This window comes from Tamandua tetradactyla, chromosome 1 (genome assembly GCF_023851605.1).
Source record: "Tamandua tetradactyla isolate mTamTet1 chromosome 1, mTamTet1.pri, whole genome shotgun sequence".
Lineage (NCBI taxonomy): Eukaryota > Metazoa > Chordata > Mammalia > Pilosa > Myrmecophagidae > Tamandua > Tamandua tetradactyla.
In genome coordinates this window covers 106,998,458-107,011,731 of record NC_135327.1, presented here as the reverse complement: position 1 = coordinate 107,011,731, position 13,274 = coordinate 106,998,458, and the positions used below count along the sequence as shown (strand labels likewise).

The following is a 13,274-nucleotide window of genomic DNA, read 5'->3' as shown; positions in this document are numbered from 1 at the left end:
AAAAAGAGTGAAATCCTGATATATGCAACAGTGTGCATAAACCCTGAGGACTCTCTGATGATTGAAATAAGCCAGACACAAAAGGGCAAATATTATATGGTCTCACTGATAAGAACTAATTATAATAAACAAACTCATATGGTTAGACTCTGGAATCAAAGCTAACCAGGGGATGAATTGGGGGTGGATAATGGGGAGTTAATGCTTAATTTGTACAGTATTTCTATTTAGCTTTATTGAAAAGTTTTGGAAATGGATGATGGTGATAGTAGCATGTAATCATGAGTGTAATTAACAGCACTCAATAATATATGTGAATGTGGTTAAAAAGGGGAAATTTTTAATGTTACTAGATTAAAAATTAAAGGATAAAATATAGGACTGTGAAACACAGCTAGCCATATTGTAAGTGATGGACTATAGTTAATAGTAAAAGCATAAGACTTCTTTCATGAATTATAACAAATGTATAACACTAATACAAGGTGTTAATAGGGTGTATATGGGGAAGGAACATGTTTTGGTTTGTTAATGCTGCCAGAAAATGTTCTGTACCAGAAATAGGTTGGATTTTATAAAGCTTACAGTTCTAAGGCCATATAAATGTCCAAACTAAAGGATCCAGAGAAAAGGATACCTTGACTCAAGAAAGGCCAGTGGCATCCAGAAGCTCTGGTAGCTGGGAAGGCACATGGCTGGTGTCTGCTGGCCCTTTGGCTTCTAGTTTCAAACAGTTTCCCCAGGGGTGTTTTCCTTCTGCATTTCCAAATGTCTCTGTCAGCTCTGAAGCTTTTTACAAAATGCATCCCTCTTAAAGAACTCCAGTAAGTGACTCACCTTGTATGGGTGGAGACACATCTCCATGGAAACCATATAATCAAAAGGTCCCACCCAAAGTTGGGTGGTCACATCTCCATGGAAACAACTTAATAAAAAAGATCCCACCGAACAATATTGAATTAGGATCAAAAGAACCTGGCTTTTCTGGGATGCATGGCTATTTCAACCAGGCACAGTATACCTAATATAAACTACAAATACAATTAGTTGTACAATGTTAACATTTTTTCATCAACTGTAACAAAGGCACCACACCAATGTAAAGTGTCAACCTTTGGGTAGGGTATATGGGAATGTTGTATTTTTTTTTACATGATTTTTCTGTAAACCTACAACTTTGATAATTTAAAAAATAAAAAAAGAAAAGAAAGGTCACAAGTCAGTTATCTCAGTTTCCCCTTTAAGAAGCTAGAAAAAAAAGCAAAGTAAGCCCAGTGTAATCAAAAGAAAAGAAATAATGAAGATCAATGCAGAAATCAATAAAATAAAAAAAGAGAAAAACAATTAAAAAATGAATGAGATAAAAACGATTTCCATGAGAAGCTCCATAGAATGAATAAACCTTTAGGAAACTGATGAGAGGAATAAAGGGTGAACAAATGACCACCTTCAGGAACAAGGGAGGTGGCCCACTATAGTTCCTATAGACATCAAAAAGCATTCTAAGGAAAGACAAGCTACTAACTGAGATGATTTAAAACAAATGCAATTACCTCCAAGACACAAGTTACAAAGCTCATTAAAGGAGACATAGATAAACTGTACAGTCCTTTATCTATTAAAGAAATTTAACTTGTTAAAAACATTAGCAACAAAGAAAACCCCAGTTTTATCTGGTTTCACTAGAGGATTTTACCAAATATTTAAGGAAGAAACAATATCATTTTTACACATGTTAAAGAGGAAACTCTTCCAGAAAATTAAAGCACAGTGAATATGTCACACTTCATTTTATGAGGCTAGAGCTACTCTGAAATTGAAAACAAAAATATTACAGGGAAAAAGAATCTATAGTGCAGTATCATGAACTTAGATGAACTTAATTTTTTTGAGGAAATCTATTCTAATAACATAAAAAGCAAAATCACAGCTAAATAAGTAATACAAGATTAGTTTTACATTTGAATATCAATCAATGTATTTGCCAAACTAACTAAAAAGGAAAAAGCATGTGATTATATTAATAGATGCAGAAAAACTATTTGACAAAATCTACTATTCATTCCTCATTAAAAAGTGACTTCTATTCCTAATTTACTGTCATTTTTTACCAGGAAGAAGTACATGAAAAAAATGTTTACCATCGTGAGTAATTAGGAAAATGTAAATTAAAGCAAAAGATACCATTATACTCCAATAGAATGCTCCAAATATGAAATACTAAAAATACTAAGTATTGGCCAGAACTTGGAGCAATTTGAAGACTTGTACACTGCTGGCAGAAATATAAAATGCCACAAGCATTTTGGAAACAATTTGGCAGTTTCTCAGAAGTTAAACATATACCTACCATGCAACCCAGCCATTCCCTTCCTAGGAATTTAACCAAGAGAAATAAAAGTACATATACTCACAAAGATTTGTAAACAAGTTTTCATAGGAACTTTATTTATAACAGCCAAACTCTGTAAACAACCCACATGTGTTTCATCAGGTGAAGGGATAAACAAATCGTAGAATATTATCTACTAAGTAATAAGAAAGAATGAACTCTTGATGCATGTAATACGATGAATAAATTTCAAAATAACTGTGCTGAGTGACAGATGCTAGACAAAAAAGGGTACATGCTGCATGATTCTATTTACATAAAAATTCTAGAAAATATAAACTAATCTATAATGACAGAAAGCAGGTATGGAGTTTCCTGGGTCAGGGGAAGGCAATAGGCAAGGAAGGGAGAGACTACCGAGCAGCACAAGGAGACTTAGAAGTCATGGTTATGTTCATTAACTTAGTTATGGCGACAGTTTCACATGTGTATTCATATGTCAAAATATATCATATTTTCCACTTTTGGCATGATAATATTTCAGTAAAGCTTAAAAATGAAAAGTGTATTAATTGAAAGCATAGAAATGAAAACACCTTACAAAGCCTTTGCATTTTTTTTTTTCATTTGTTTCCATCTTCCCTCAGAATTTACATTTCTTCTAGCACGCTCTAGAGCAGAGTGTCCAGGAGAACTTTGTGCAATGATGGGAAAGTGCTACACCTGCACTCTCTAATATGGTAGACACCACTGTCATTGTTGAGCACTTGAAATGCGGTAGTTTGAGGAACTGAATCACTAATTCCATTTTAACTAATTTTAACTCAAATTAAATAGCATGTGGCAATTGGCTACCAAATTGAAGAGTGTCACTGTTAAAGTTCTAATTGATGTGATGTCTCCCAGAGTGTATTTTCTTTTCTTCTAGTAGGCATAAGAGGAGTCCTATTTGATCCAATAAGGAGTTGAGTTGCTTGAGACTGAGTTTTTGTTTTTGTAAGGGTCTGTCTATTTTAATTAGCTCTTATTCCTGGAGTATAGGCCTACATAGCTCTCAACTGAATGGTTGGTGGGACCACAACTCCATTTTTTGTCTTACCAACACGTCAGCTCATGATACTACTGGAACCTTTTAGCCACTTAGATGTTTTTTGGTTTGTTCCTTGACCCATGCAATTTAAGAATCTGCAAATGCCTTGAGGGACACTGCCACAAAGTTTCAGGATAACTTCCATGTGCTTCCCTTTGCCCCTTGGTCTTGGCCCCTCAAGTTTAGCTGTCATAATTGCTCTCTGTTAAATTCAAACAGTGGTGTTTGTCACTCATTCAGTCCACATGGTTATTCTCAGCAGAAGGATTAATCATATACAACTTACATTGCTGTAGTTAGGTAGTATTGCATGTGGGTATCCTCATAGGGTTTCTGTTGGAAAACAATACTTGTAAAATTCCTATTCCAGTAACAATAAACATTTCCTCTTCTTCCTTAACTCAGAACTAGCACTAGGTCCACACGTGTTGGCAAGAATTAATTTCCCTTATATTAGGAAGTCTACGTCGTAAAATTTAAACATTAATGATATCTTAGTGCCTTTTTTCTCCTGCCCAAGTTGCCTTTCAGTTTTCTAAATGTCTCTAATTTACAGTGGCATCTCAAACTTACCCTTTGATTTAGATCTCTTTTAAGCTTTCTTTTCCTTCTCACTTCAAAACTCAGAATGTGGGCAGGCCATGGTGGCTCAGCAGGCAAGAACGCTTGCCTGCCATGCCAGAGGACTGGGGTTTGATTCCCGGTGCCTGCCCATGTATTAAAAAAAAAAACCAAAAAACAAAAGTCAGAATGCTTGAGGTGTGCAAGGGTGAAGGTGGCCAGCACACCATGTCCATGGCCAGGCTCAGACTAGCCAGACCCAGAGAGGCCAGTCCTTGTACAGGGAAACTTCAACAGGAGCCTCCCTCCCTGAAGAGGTAGATGATATTGGCACTCAGAACTTACACTAAAAACAGCTCTCATCTCAAAGTCCCAAGAGCCTGTGTTGCAGTGTGAGAACTTCGATGCTGGGGAGCAGAGTTTGATGAATGAAACCTTCCAGCCAACCTGTGAGCTCTTTGAACCTATTTCTTTGTATTTGAAATCAGGCTGGGTCATCTCCCATCTCAAGTCTCCTCAAGATTCTGAAGTTTTTCAATTACAAAAAGCTACCCTCTCCAGAGAAATACACTATTTATATACAGTCCACTGGATCTCTAGGGAACACTAGAATTATCAGTGAAGAATATATCAGATGGCTCACAGGCTACTGTAAAGCATTTTTTCTATGGCTTGACAGTAAAATGCCTAGTACTGGTTTTGTTTCTGCATCAAAGCATTCCTTTAGATCCAATGAAAACATACAAAACCTCCAAATTCATGCAGGGGACATCCTGAAGTTCTTCAAAAAGAAGAAACCTAGAAATGCCTTCTGTGTTGTGGGAATAACAATGATTGATCTATATCCAAAAGACACCTGGAATTTTGTCTTTGGACAAGATTCTTTGACTGGTGGTGTGAGGATATTCAGTATGGTGGTGATTTTTATAGTGCATGTTGTAAAGGCAAAGTGAAGAAGCTCCAGAAAATATCTTCAAGTGACTATTCAGTCTTTGATAACTATTATATTCCTGAAATCACTAGTATTTTGCTGCTTTGATCCTATAAGACATTAACACATGAGCTTGGACACATATTGGGCCTGTGACACTGCCATTTGCTCTCATGCCTCAAGGCTCCAGCCTGTACGTGAGTTGCAGTGTGCTGTTGGCTTCAGCATTGCAGAAAGACACAAAGTGCTGGTGGGTGGATTGATGATGAATCTGCTCATGAAACCCCGAAGCATAGTGGTGAAGATAATGTTTTGCCAAAACCCATGGAAGCCTTTTAGGAATGGAGAGAGTAGATAATAAAAGGCCTTGCTGTACTCCAAAATAAGGACCTTCAAATAAGAATAATTAAAATAAAATACTTGCACATTAAAAAACAAAACAAGCCTCAGTAATCTTGTGTCCCATATTCTCTCCTCCCTTTCAGTTATTCTATTCTCTGAAACTCAGAGTACCACTCCCATTAAATCAGCATTAGCTATTAAGTATGCTCCTGTCTTTAAGTTCTAGTCTCTCTCTGTGTCTTCATTTTCCATGCTCTGAGTTAACTTTCTGAAATGCATATCATACCACCTTATTGCTTGGTACTCCCCAGTCTTTTTCCATTGCCCATGGTAAAAAACCCAAAGCCCTTCATCTGATATGTACTGGCTGCAGTCCGACTTTCTAGTTTTTTCTTAGTTTTTCTTCCACATACATCCAAAGCTCCCATCATTCCAGATTTGTTAATGGAAATGGATTTGTCATTTTTTTTTTTCCTAGGAAATGTCATGTCTTTCATGCCTCTCTGTTTTCACTCTTGGTTTTCTTTCTTCCTCCCCCTTTCTTAAAGAAATTCTATTCACCTTTCAAAGCTCATTGAAACATCATCTTTGTTGGAAAACTTTCATTCTCCTTCCTCCCAACCTCTAGAGTCCCCTTAGCACTGTGGTAAATCTACTATTGTTCTTTCAACTGTGCTGCAGTCTATTGTTCTGTTAACCTCCAGCTGGTCAGTTAGCTCCTGAGGCTTATGTCATTTGCTTATTCATCTTTCTATCCTGTTCCCTAGCCCAGTGCTTGAAAGTAGTAATTGATTAAAAAATGTTTGTTTTGTATAACTAAATTGCACTGAATCCCAGGGCTCCATTCTTCAGACAGAAGGCTAAGTGTACTGAGGCTTTCATGTCAGCTCCAGGGAGGGCTCTTTTGGTCAGGTGGGGGTCTCCGCATTTGTAACTCACAGCACGCAGGTAGCTACCAGCTCAGCCTTACAACTTGCCTAGCCCTGGATATCATAAAGGGGATTTTCATTTTTATGTATAATATTTTTTTTCATTATCCTTTCAAAAGAGCCAAGTGTTATATGGGTTCAAGTGGGAAAAGGCTGCATGGGAATACTATTATTTTATAATTTGAGCCACAGGTTGCATCTGTATCTTTAAATTGACCTCTGACTTATCATTAGGGGATGTTACAGAGTAACTCCATGGTTCCTTAATAAGTTAGTGGGCTCCTAGTTGGGGATGCATCTTCTTTAGCAATTGAACTCCCAGGTAGTTGGGTTGCTTTGTAAATTGTTATTTTCTAGCATGTGCTCTGAATGTCTGGACTGTAGTGTAACTTTGAGTGTGAAACAGACATCTGCTTCTGCCGGAAGCAGTGGAAAAATGAGGCATTCGTACACCTCATATAAAGCTTGGCAAACCCACACTGTGCTATAAAATTGATGAAGGAACACCCAGGAAGGAAAATGAAATGAGGGAAAACACTTTGGGCCCACCTACCCTAGGACACGTAGCAGTGTCTGAACGGGAAGAGTAGAGTATGTGCATTTATACTTGGAAGAACTATAGAAAGGAAGTAGGATAGTTGATGTTTCTTTGACAGGCCAAAGGGCTTCATGTTGCTGTCAGGACGTGGAATGGGAGCAGTGTTTGCCCCGTGGTAAAGACTGCTGAGGGGTGAACAGGACGTCTGTCCATGGTGGAAATTTGAAGGGGTGTGTATTCCCACTAGGAGAGCCACTGAGCGGAAATAGCGCCAGTCGGAAGGTAGGTGCCGTGAGGGGACTGCCTTAGCGGTCTCTTCCCATCCCCTTAAACTGGGGAGGTGACAGACCCTTTTTCCACTACTACCCTACTCCACAAAGACAATGTCCTAATGAAAGCTCCTCACCTGCCCACACCAGACTCAATCAAGCAGAGAATTGCTGGGGCTGACCTGCCCCCACTTCCCTCCTGCCCCAGTCACTCTGCTCACTTGGCAGCACATGCAGCTAGTGCCTTCTTGTGTAGGCAGGATAGCTAGATAGATTCTAGGTTTCCAAAATAAGTTGTAGGAAGGCAAGTAGGTATGGGGCTGTGTAATAAATAAGAATGGTTTTAGATTACTGCAAAAGCAGCATTTGCACATCATAGCACATAAGCCACTGGTCAGCGACCATATTTTGCAAAGTTAAAAGGATGGAAAGCAGAAAATCTTAATTGGGATAGGATTGGGCTGATTGGGAGGATTTAGAGTCTCTTAGAGATTTTCCAAACAGTATCTAATTTTCTACTCTTACCCCAGGCAATTATGATAAGGAATCTTGGGAAACTAGAATCTCCCTGGTTGGTTCCCCTTTGCTCCTTCCACTGAGGCTCACTATTACAGATTAGTGATTTCTAAGTTCAGTATAGATTATTCAATGCATATATTACTTTCTGTTGAAAGATGTTACATAGAAAAGAAATTGTAAAATAAGTTCACACACTGGATCATATTATGCTATGAGGATGTCTTCCCAACAGTGCACAAAAATATGCCTGACACGCCAGTTTGAACTTTGAACTTTACATTTTGGCCTCTAGAAGGCCAGATACTGATTGCTGTCTCTTTGAGCCTCTTTGGCTTTGTACTGCCCTGAGATTCCAAGGTTCCCTGACCTTAAATGTCTGATAAAATGGCAGGCTCACCCCAGTGTTCAATTTTAGGCAATAGGAAATGTCAGTACTTATGAGTAACATCTCTTATCTCAGATGCCAGCCAGTATGTCACACTATAAACAGCGTTGAGTAGCGAGGACTATATGGTGAACTCTCTGAGGCTCCCTGTGCTGCTAAGGCCGTAAGAGTTTTAGAAAACACAAAAGAACAAAAGCTGGCTCCAGACTTGTGCCTTGAATGTAATAAACATTCCTATGGTTTAGCATATTTCTCTGAATTATCCCCATATGTTATTTGGTTTTTAAAGGATACATATGATATCAAGAACTCTTAGAGTCTTATTTGGGTCAGTATTGATAGGTGTAGGATTAAGAACTTTCTCATAGGAAATAGATTTAGTCATTTAACACAAGCCATCACCAACAGAAAATAAAAGTTACCGGGCAATAAACATCTCCTGTCCCTCACAACAAATGTTATCCCAAAGAAGAATTTATTCTTCAGAGGACCAACACAATCTATTTTAATTCATCATTATTTATCAGTAATGGGAGAAATATATATTAAGAAAAAACTGTACAAACTCTAGAAGAGAGTTGATATTTTTGAGAATTTTAATTTAATGCAAATATTCCATACTTGCTTATTAAATGAAAAGCAACATGAAATAATATTCTATCTATAGTACATTTTTTATTCATTGCACAGAACTGGCCTGAGGCTTGTTTAAAACACACCAGATGTTCCTTTGAGAAATAAATATATTTGTTTTTGTGTGAAGACAGGAACACTTTGAAATTGCAAAGTATGTAATAGCAGAGTTTGCCATTTGGAATCAGGAAATTCACTTTTTCCCCCAACTCACTTCTAAAAGACAAAGCTCTTTGACATGAGGTTCTTTCACAATACAGTCAGGGAAACTAGTTAATTCTAAAGGCAAAGGTCCATTAAGAACCATTTTCCAGTTCTGACTGTGGTGTTGGGCAATAGTAACACAAGTGTATTTGTCCAAGGTCTATGCCAGGTCCTATGTCCAGTGTTCCTCACGCATGAGGATGACATTCAGGAGAATAACAGATGGTTCACTTTATAGTATTCCTCTGTGCTGCATTATCATGCTCCTGAGGGCATATCAGAGATTATAAGGACTATGGAGGTGAATAGAGTCACACAATTATAATATATTCCACTGGTTGCCAAAGAGAAATTAAAGTTGATAATGTCCTGTGTTGATGAATCTGGCATTCATCATACTGGTGGGAACTGGCATTTTTATACTTGGTTGGCAGGAGTACAAAGCAGTGGTACAGTTTTGGAGGACAATTTGATAATAAAGCTATCAAAAATAGCTTTGAGCCTACAATTCTACCTCTAGGAAGTTTACCAGTTGTTTGCCAACATGGTACCAGTAAAATTAATTATGATTTATCAAAAAACTGGAATACCACCTAGCTGAAAAAATGTAAGGTAGATCTATAGGTGCTGATATGGAACAATTTCCAACAGATATTGTTAAAGAAAAGCATTAAATTATATGAAAGTGTGCATTCTATGCATGCATTTAGGTAAAAATGGAAATATATGTATACACACACACACACACACACACACATGCATGCATGTGTATATGCATACGTTCAAGCTTTTCTAAGCAATATATCCACGATGTATTTCTGGATGGTGTATAAGAAGACATTAAACTGTTTACCATTAGGACATTTTTCTGTGTCTGTGAATTGCTTTCCACATTGAAATAGCTAGTTATTTAGTTATTTAAAATATATATTTCAGAAAGGTTTGTTATAGAACAAATCCTATTTTCTCTCTGTCTTGTATTATGTCACTAAGGATAAAATCTCCCAAGAGACCAATTGGAAAAACAAAAAAAAGGTAGTGAACACCTCCCCGTCTGAATAAGGTACTGAGAATGACCATGCCACAGCTGCCCTTTCCTTCTTGGTCTGATAGATGAATAATAATAGCTGTTCAGTTTGGCAGAAATGCATTTGGCTTGTGATATATTGTCTGCCCATCACTGTTCTTTTCTTCTAGAGATGGTATCCCCTTTCTTTGGGCATTTCTATTCCCTTCTTCCAACCATATGTCTCCAGTGGGAGCTGGGGATTTACCTGACCCAGCCTCCCTGGCCAGCCTTCCCAGAGAAAGAACTAGATTCAAGCCTGGCCAATCACAGCCTTACCTGAGAGCTTCGAAGCAGGTTATGGAGATACCACATGACAGTAAAACATAGACAAACACACACACACTCACACACACGCATATGCTTGAAGAACTTTTTCAAATTAGAAATAAGGATATTTTGAAAATCATTTATTTAAAAATAGTTGTGTTATACACTCCAAAATAGCACAGGATGTCAAAACTCAGAGAATTTTATTTAGTGTGGCAAAAATCCAACATTTCTGTTTGAAATTTTGTTTTAATTTTCTGTATTTCTTTGAAAATAATTTTGCTTTTAAAGACACAGGGATGCCAAAATGAAAACATTACTGTAACCACCTTGGACTAATATAAAAATGACAAAACAACAAAAGATCTATGTGAATAATTGTTACATATTTGCTTTTTTCATCTTACTAAAGATCATCATTTGCTTTCACCGTAAACGCCCCCATCACAAAAGTTGTTGGGTGCCCATAAAATATGATAGGCCTAAACCAGAGAGCAATTTTACTGATTAGGCCTGCCCATAAGAACTCTCCTTTTCAACCTGAAAAGTTTTCATCTAAATGCTATCATGGCTCAAGAAACTGTTTCAATTAATTATTTCCGGTTTCTCTTTGAAGATCAGAGAAATTGCTTATAATCACACTCCAAAAGAACTGTGAATGAAGCAGAAAGATATGATGGAAATTTATCAGAAACAAATGAGAGAGGATTTCCAACAATTTAGCTATTAATTTTATTCTTTTTTTTTCCTTTAATCCTTTTTTATTTTTAAAAATAGTTCTTCTGCAATGTGGTATTCAAAATTGAATTGTAACTAGTACCCCCTTCTCTTTAAAATGCTGTTTGTTTTGAACTATATTATTCATTGTGTTGATATTTTATGATCAAACCTAAGCCCCTGCACATCACCCTCTTCTGTTTTTTGAAACTACATGGGTGCAGAGAGAGGCCATTTTTTCTAGGGCTCCACATTTTCAGGCTTGTGATCATAACACAGTCCGGTGGAAGGGTTTGTAAGGATTTCATTTGACCCTGAAGTTCTAGCATGTGAGGTTCTCTGGAACTATGACTTTCAGTGAGACCATGGTAGTTTTTCAGAAAACTCAGCTGTGCAAAAATGGCATTTCCTTAAACTGAATCTGATGGTCTGGACCAGAAGAAGGTTGGAGGGGAAGAGGACAGACACAATGTAGTAATCATTGAAGGAGGCTTTACTGAACTGCAAGCATTTTAAGTTTAAAAAAAAATCTTGGAAGAGCTCAGAAAAGGTCCATCTTCCAGAGAAATTTTAATAAAGATAAGGAGAACAATAACAAAAATCTGAACAGAAAGAGTTGGTAAAATAAAATAAAATAAATGCTATCATGAATTCAGTCCCTACTACCAGTCTTAGCAGAAACTTTGATATTAACATTTGCTATAATATCATTAATTAAAGTACCAGGGAAAAGAATGAAAACAATATGAATGCCCAGCAGTAGGGTTATAATGTAGAGTTATGATGTAGAGGAGAGAATTGGAATGGGCCACTTGGAATACAGCAGGCTTAGAAATGCTGATAGGATTTAAGTGGGGATGGGAAAGGGCAGGTTCAAACACGTGGTCATCACAACCTGTGGTCTGACGAGCTGCCCATACTCGGAGGCGGAGGGGAGGGTAGTGCGCGGCCAGGCCAGATGGCAGCCGGCGGTTCCAACTGCAAGGTCATGAGAGGCACTTCCATAACTGTATGTTTGGACCAAATCATAAGAAGCCATAAATGACATGATGGCAGCAATATTTAGGCCAAAGAAGTCTGACGGCTCGGTACAGAAGGAATTGAAGTCGGGAGAAAGCTGGTTTTGATCATCCAGCCTGAGGAATAAGAGGAATTCATGACCAATCAGTTGTTGTAGTAATAATAATTACTGATATTTATTTATTCTGTATTTAATCTATGTAGGAACAATTCTAAGTGTTTTACATGTATTATTTTTATTTATTTTTTTACATGTATTACTTTATGTAATTGTCATAATAGCCGTACGGAAGAGACTGTTACCCTACTTTGTGTAGGTAAGGAAACAGGTTTGGAGGATTTAAGTGACTTGTCTGAAGTACCCAGCTGGAAAGCAGTGGGGCCAGCAGTGGGGCTGTGCTTACTAATGGGATCAGCTGACTCCTTCCCTCCCCAACCCCATCTTTCTGGCCCGCCCCCTACCACCTTCTTCCTAGTGAATTCTTCTCTCCAGGCTGGCCTCTGCTGTTCCTGAACAAGCATTTTCCCAATGCAGAGCTCTTGTCTCACTTCTTCCTTCTGCCTGAAATCTTTTTCCTTCAGAGAATCGCCTGGTTTCTCCCTTGCTATCTTCCAGGGCTTGCGCAAATATCTTATCAATGAGACATTTCTTGAACTTCCCATATAAAATAGTGTGTTAGATTCAGTTGTCAACTTGACCAGGTGAGCATACCTAGTCTTGTTGCTGCGGACATAAGCCAACAGTACGCGAACCTCATCTATTGCCAATTACATCTGCAGTCAGTTAGGAGGCGTGTCTGCTGCAATGAGTGATGTTTGACTTAATTGGCTGGTGCTTAAATGAGAGATTGCAACGTAGCACTGCTAAGCAGCTCAGCATTCCTCATCTCAACACTAGCAGCTCAGCCCAGGCCTTTGGAGATGCAGAAAGAAGTCACCCCGGGGAAAGTTGTTGGAACCCAGGGGCCTGGAGAGAAGACCAGCAGAGACCATCTTGTGCCTTCCACGTAAGAAAGAACCTCAGTGGAAAGTTAGCTGCCTTTCCTCTGAAGAACCAACAAAATAAATCCCTTTTGTTAAAAGCCAATCCGTCTCTGGTGTGTTGCATTCTGGCAGCTAGCAAACTAGAACAAATAGCTTCCCCATTCTCCTCACACCCATATCCTGCTTTCTTTTTCTCTATAGAATGTATCCAACTTGACAAATTATATATTTATTCAATGTTTGTTTACTGTTTTTCTCCACTCCCACATTGGAATGTAAGCTCCTTTAGAGCAGGACTTGTCTTTCTATGACTCCAGTGCCCATCTACAGGAGTGCAGACACAAAGCAGATGTGTAGGAAGTATTTGTTGAATGAATGAATGAAGGAAACAGATAGAAATTTCTGTTGCAAATGTTTGTTTTCAGGACATGTTCTCTGGATCCAACAAACCTATATCCTCCATTAGACAGTAAATTCTTCAATA

The 13,274-nt window shown here is 38.1% G+C and overlaps 1 pseudogene; it reads left to right on the top strand.

The window, feature by feature from the left end:
- Nucleotides 1-4,317: 4,317 nt before the first annotated feature.
- LOC143681133 (archaemetzincin-2 pseudogene) lies at nucleotides 4,318-5,367 on the top strand (annotated as a pseudogene).
- Nucleotides 5,368-13,274: the final 7,907 nt, after the last annotated feature.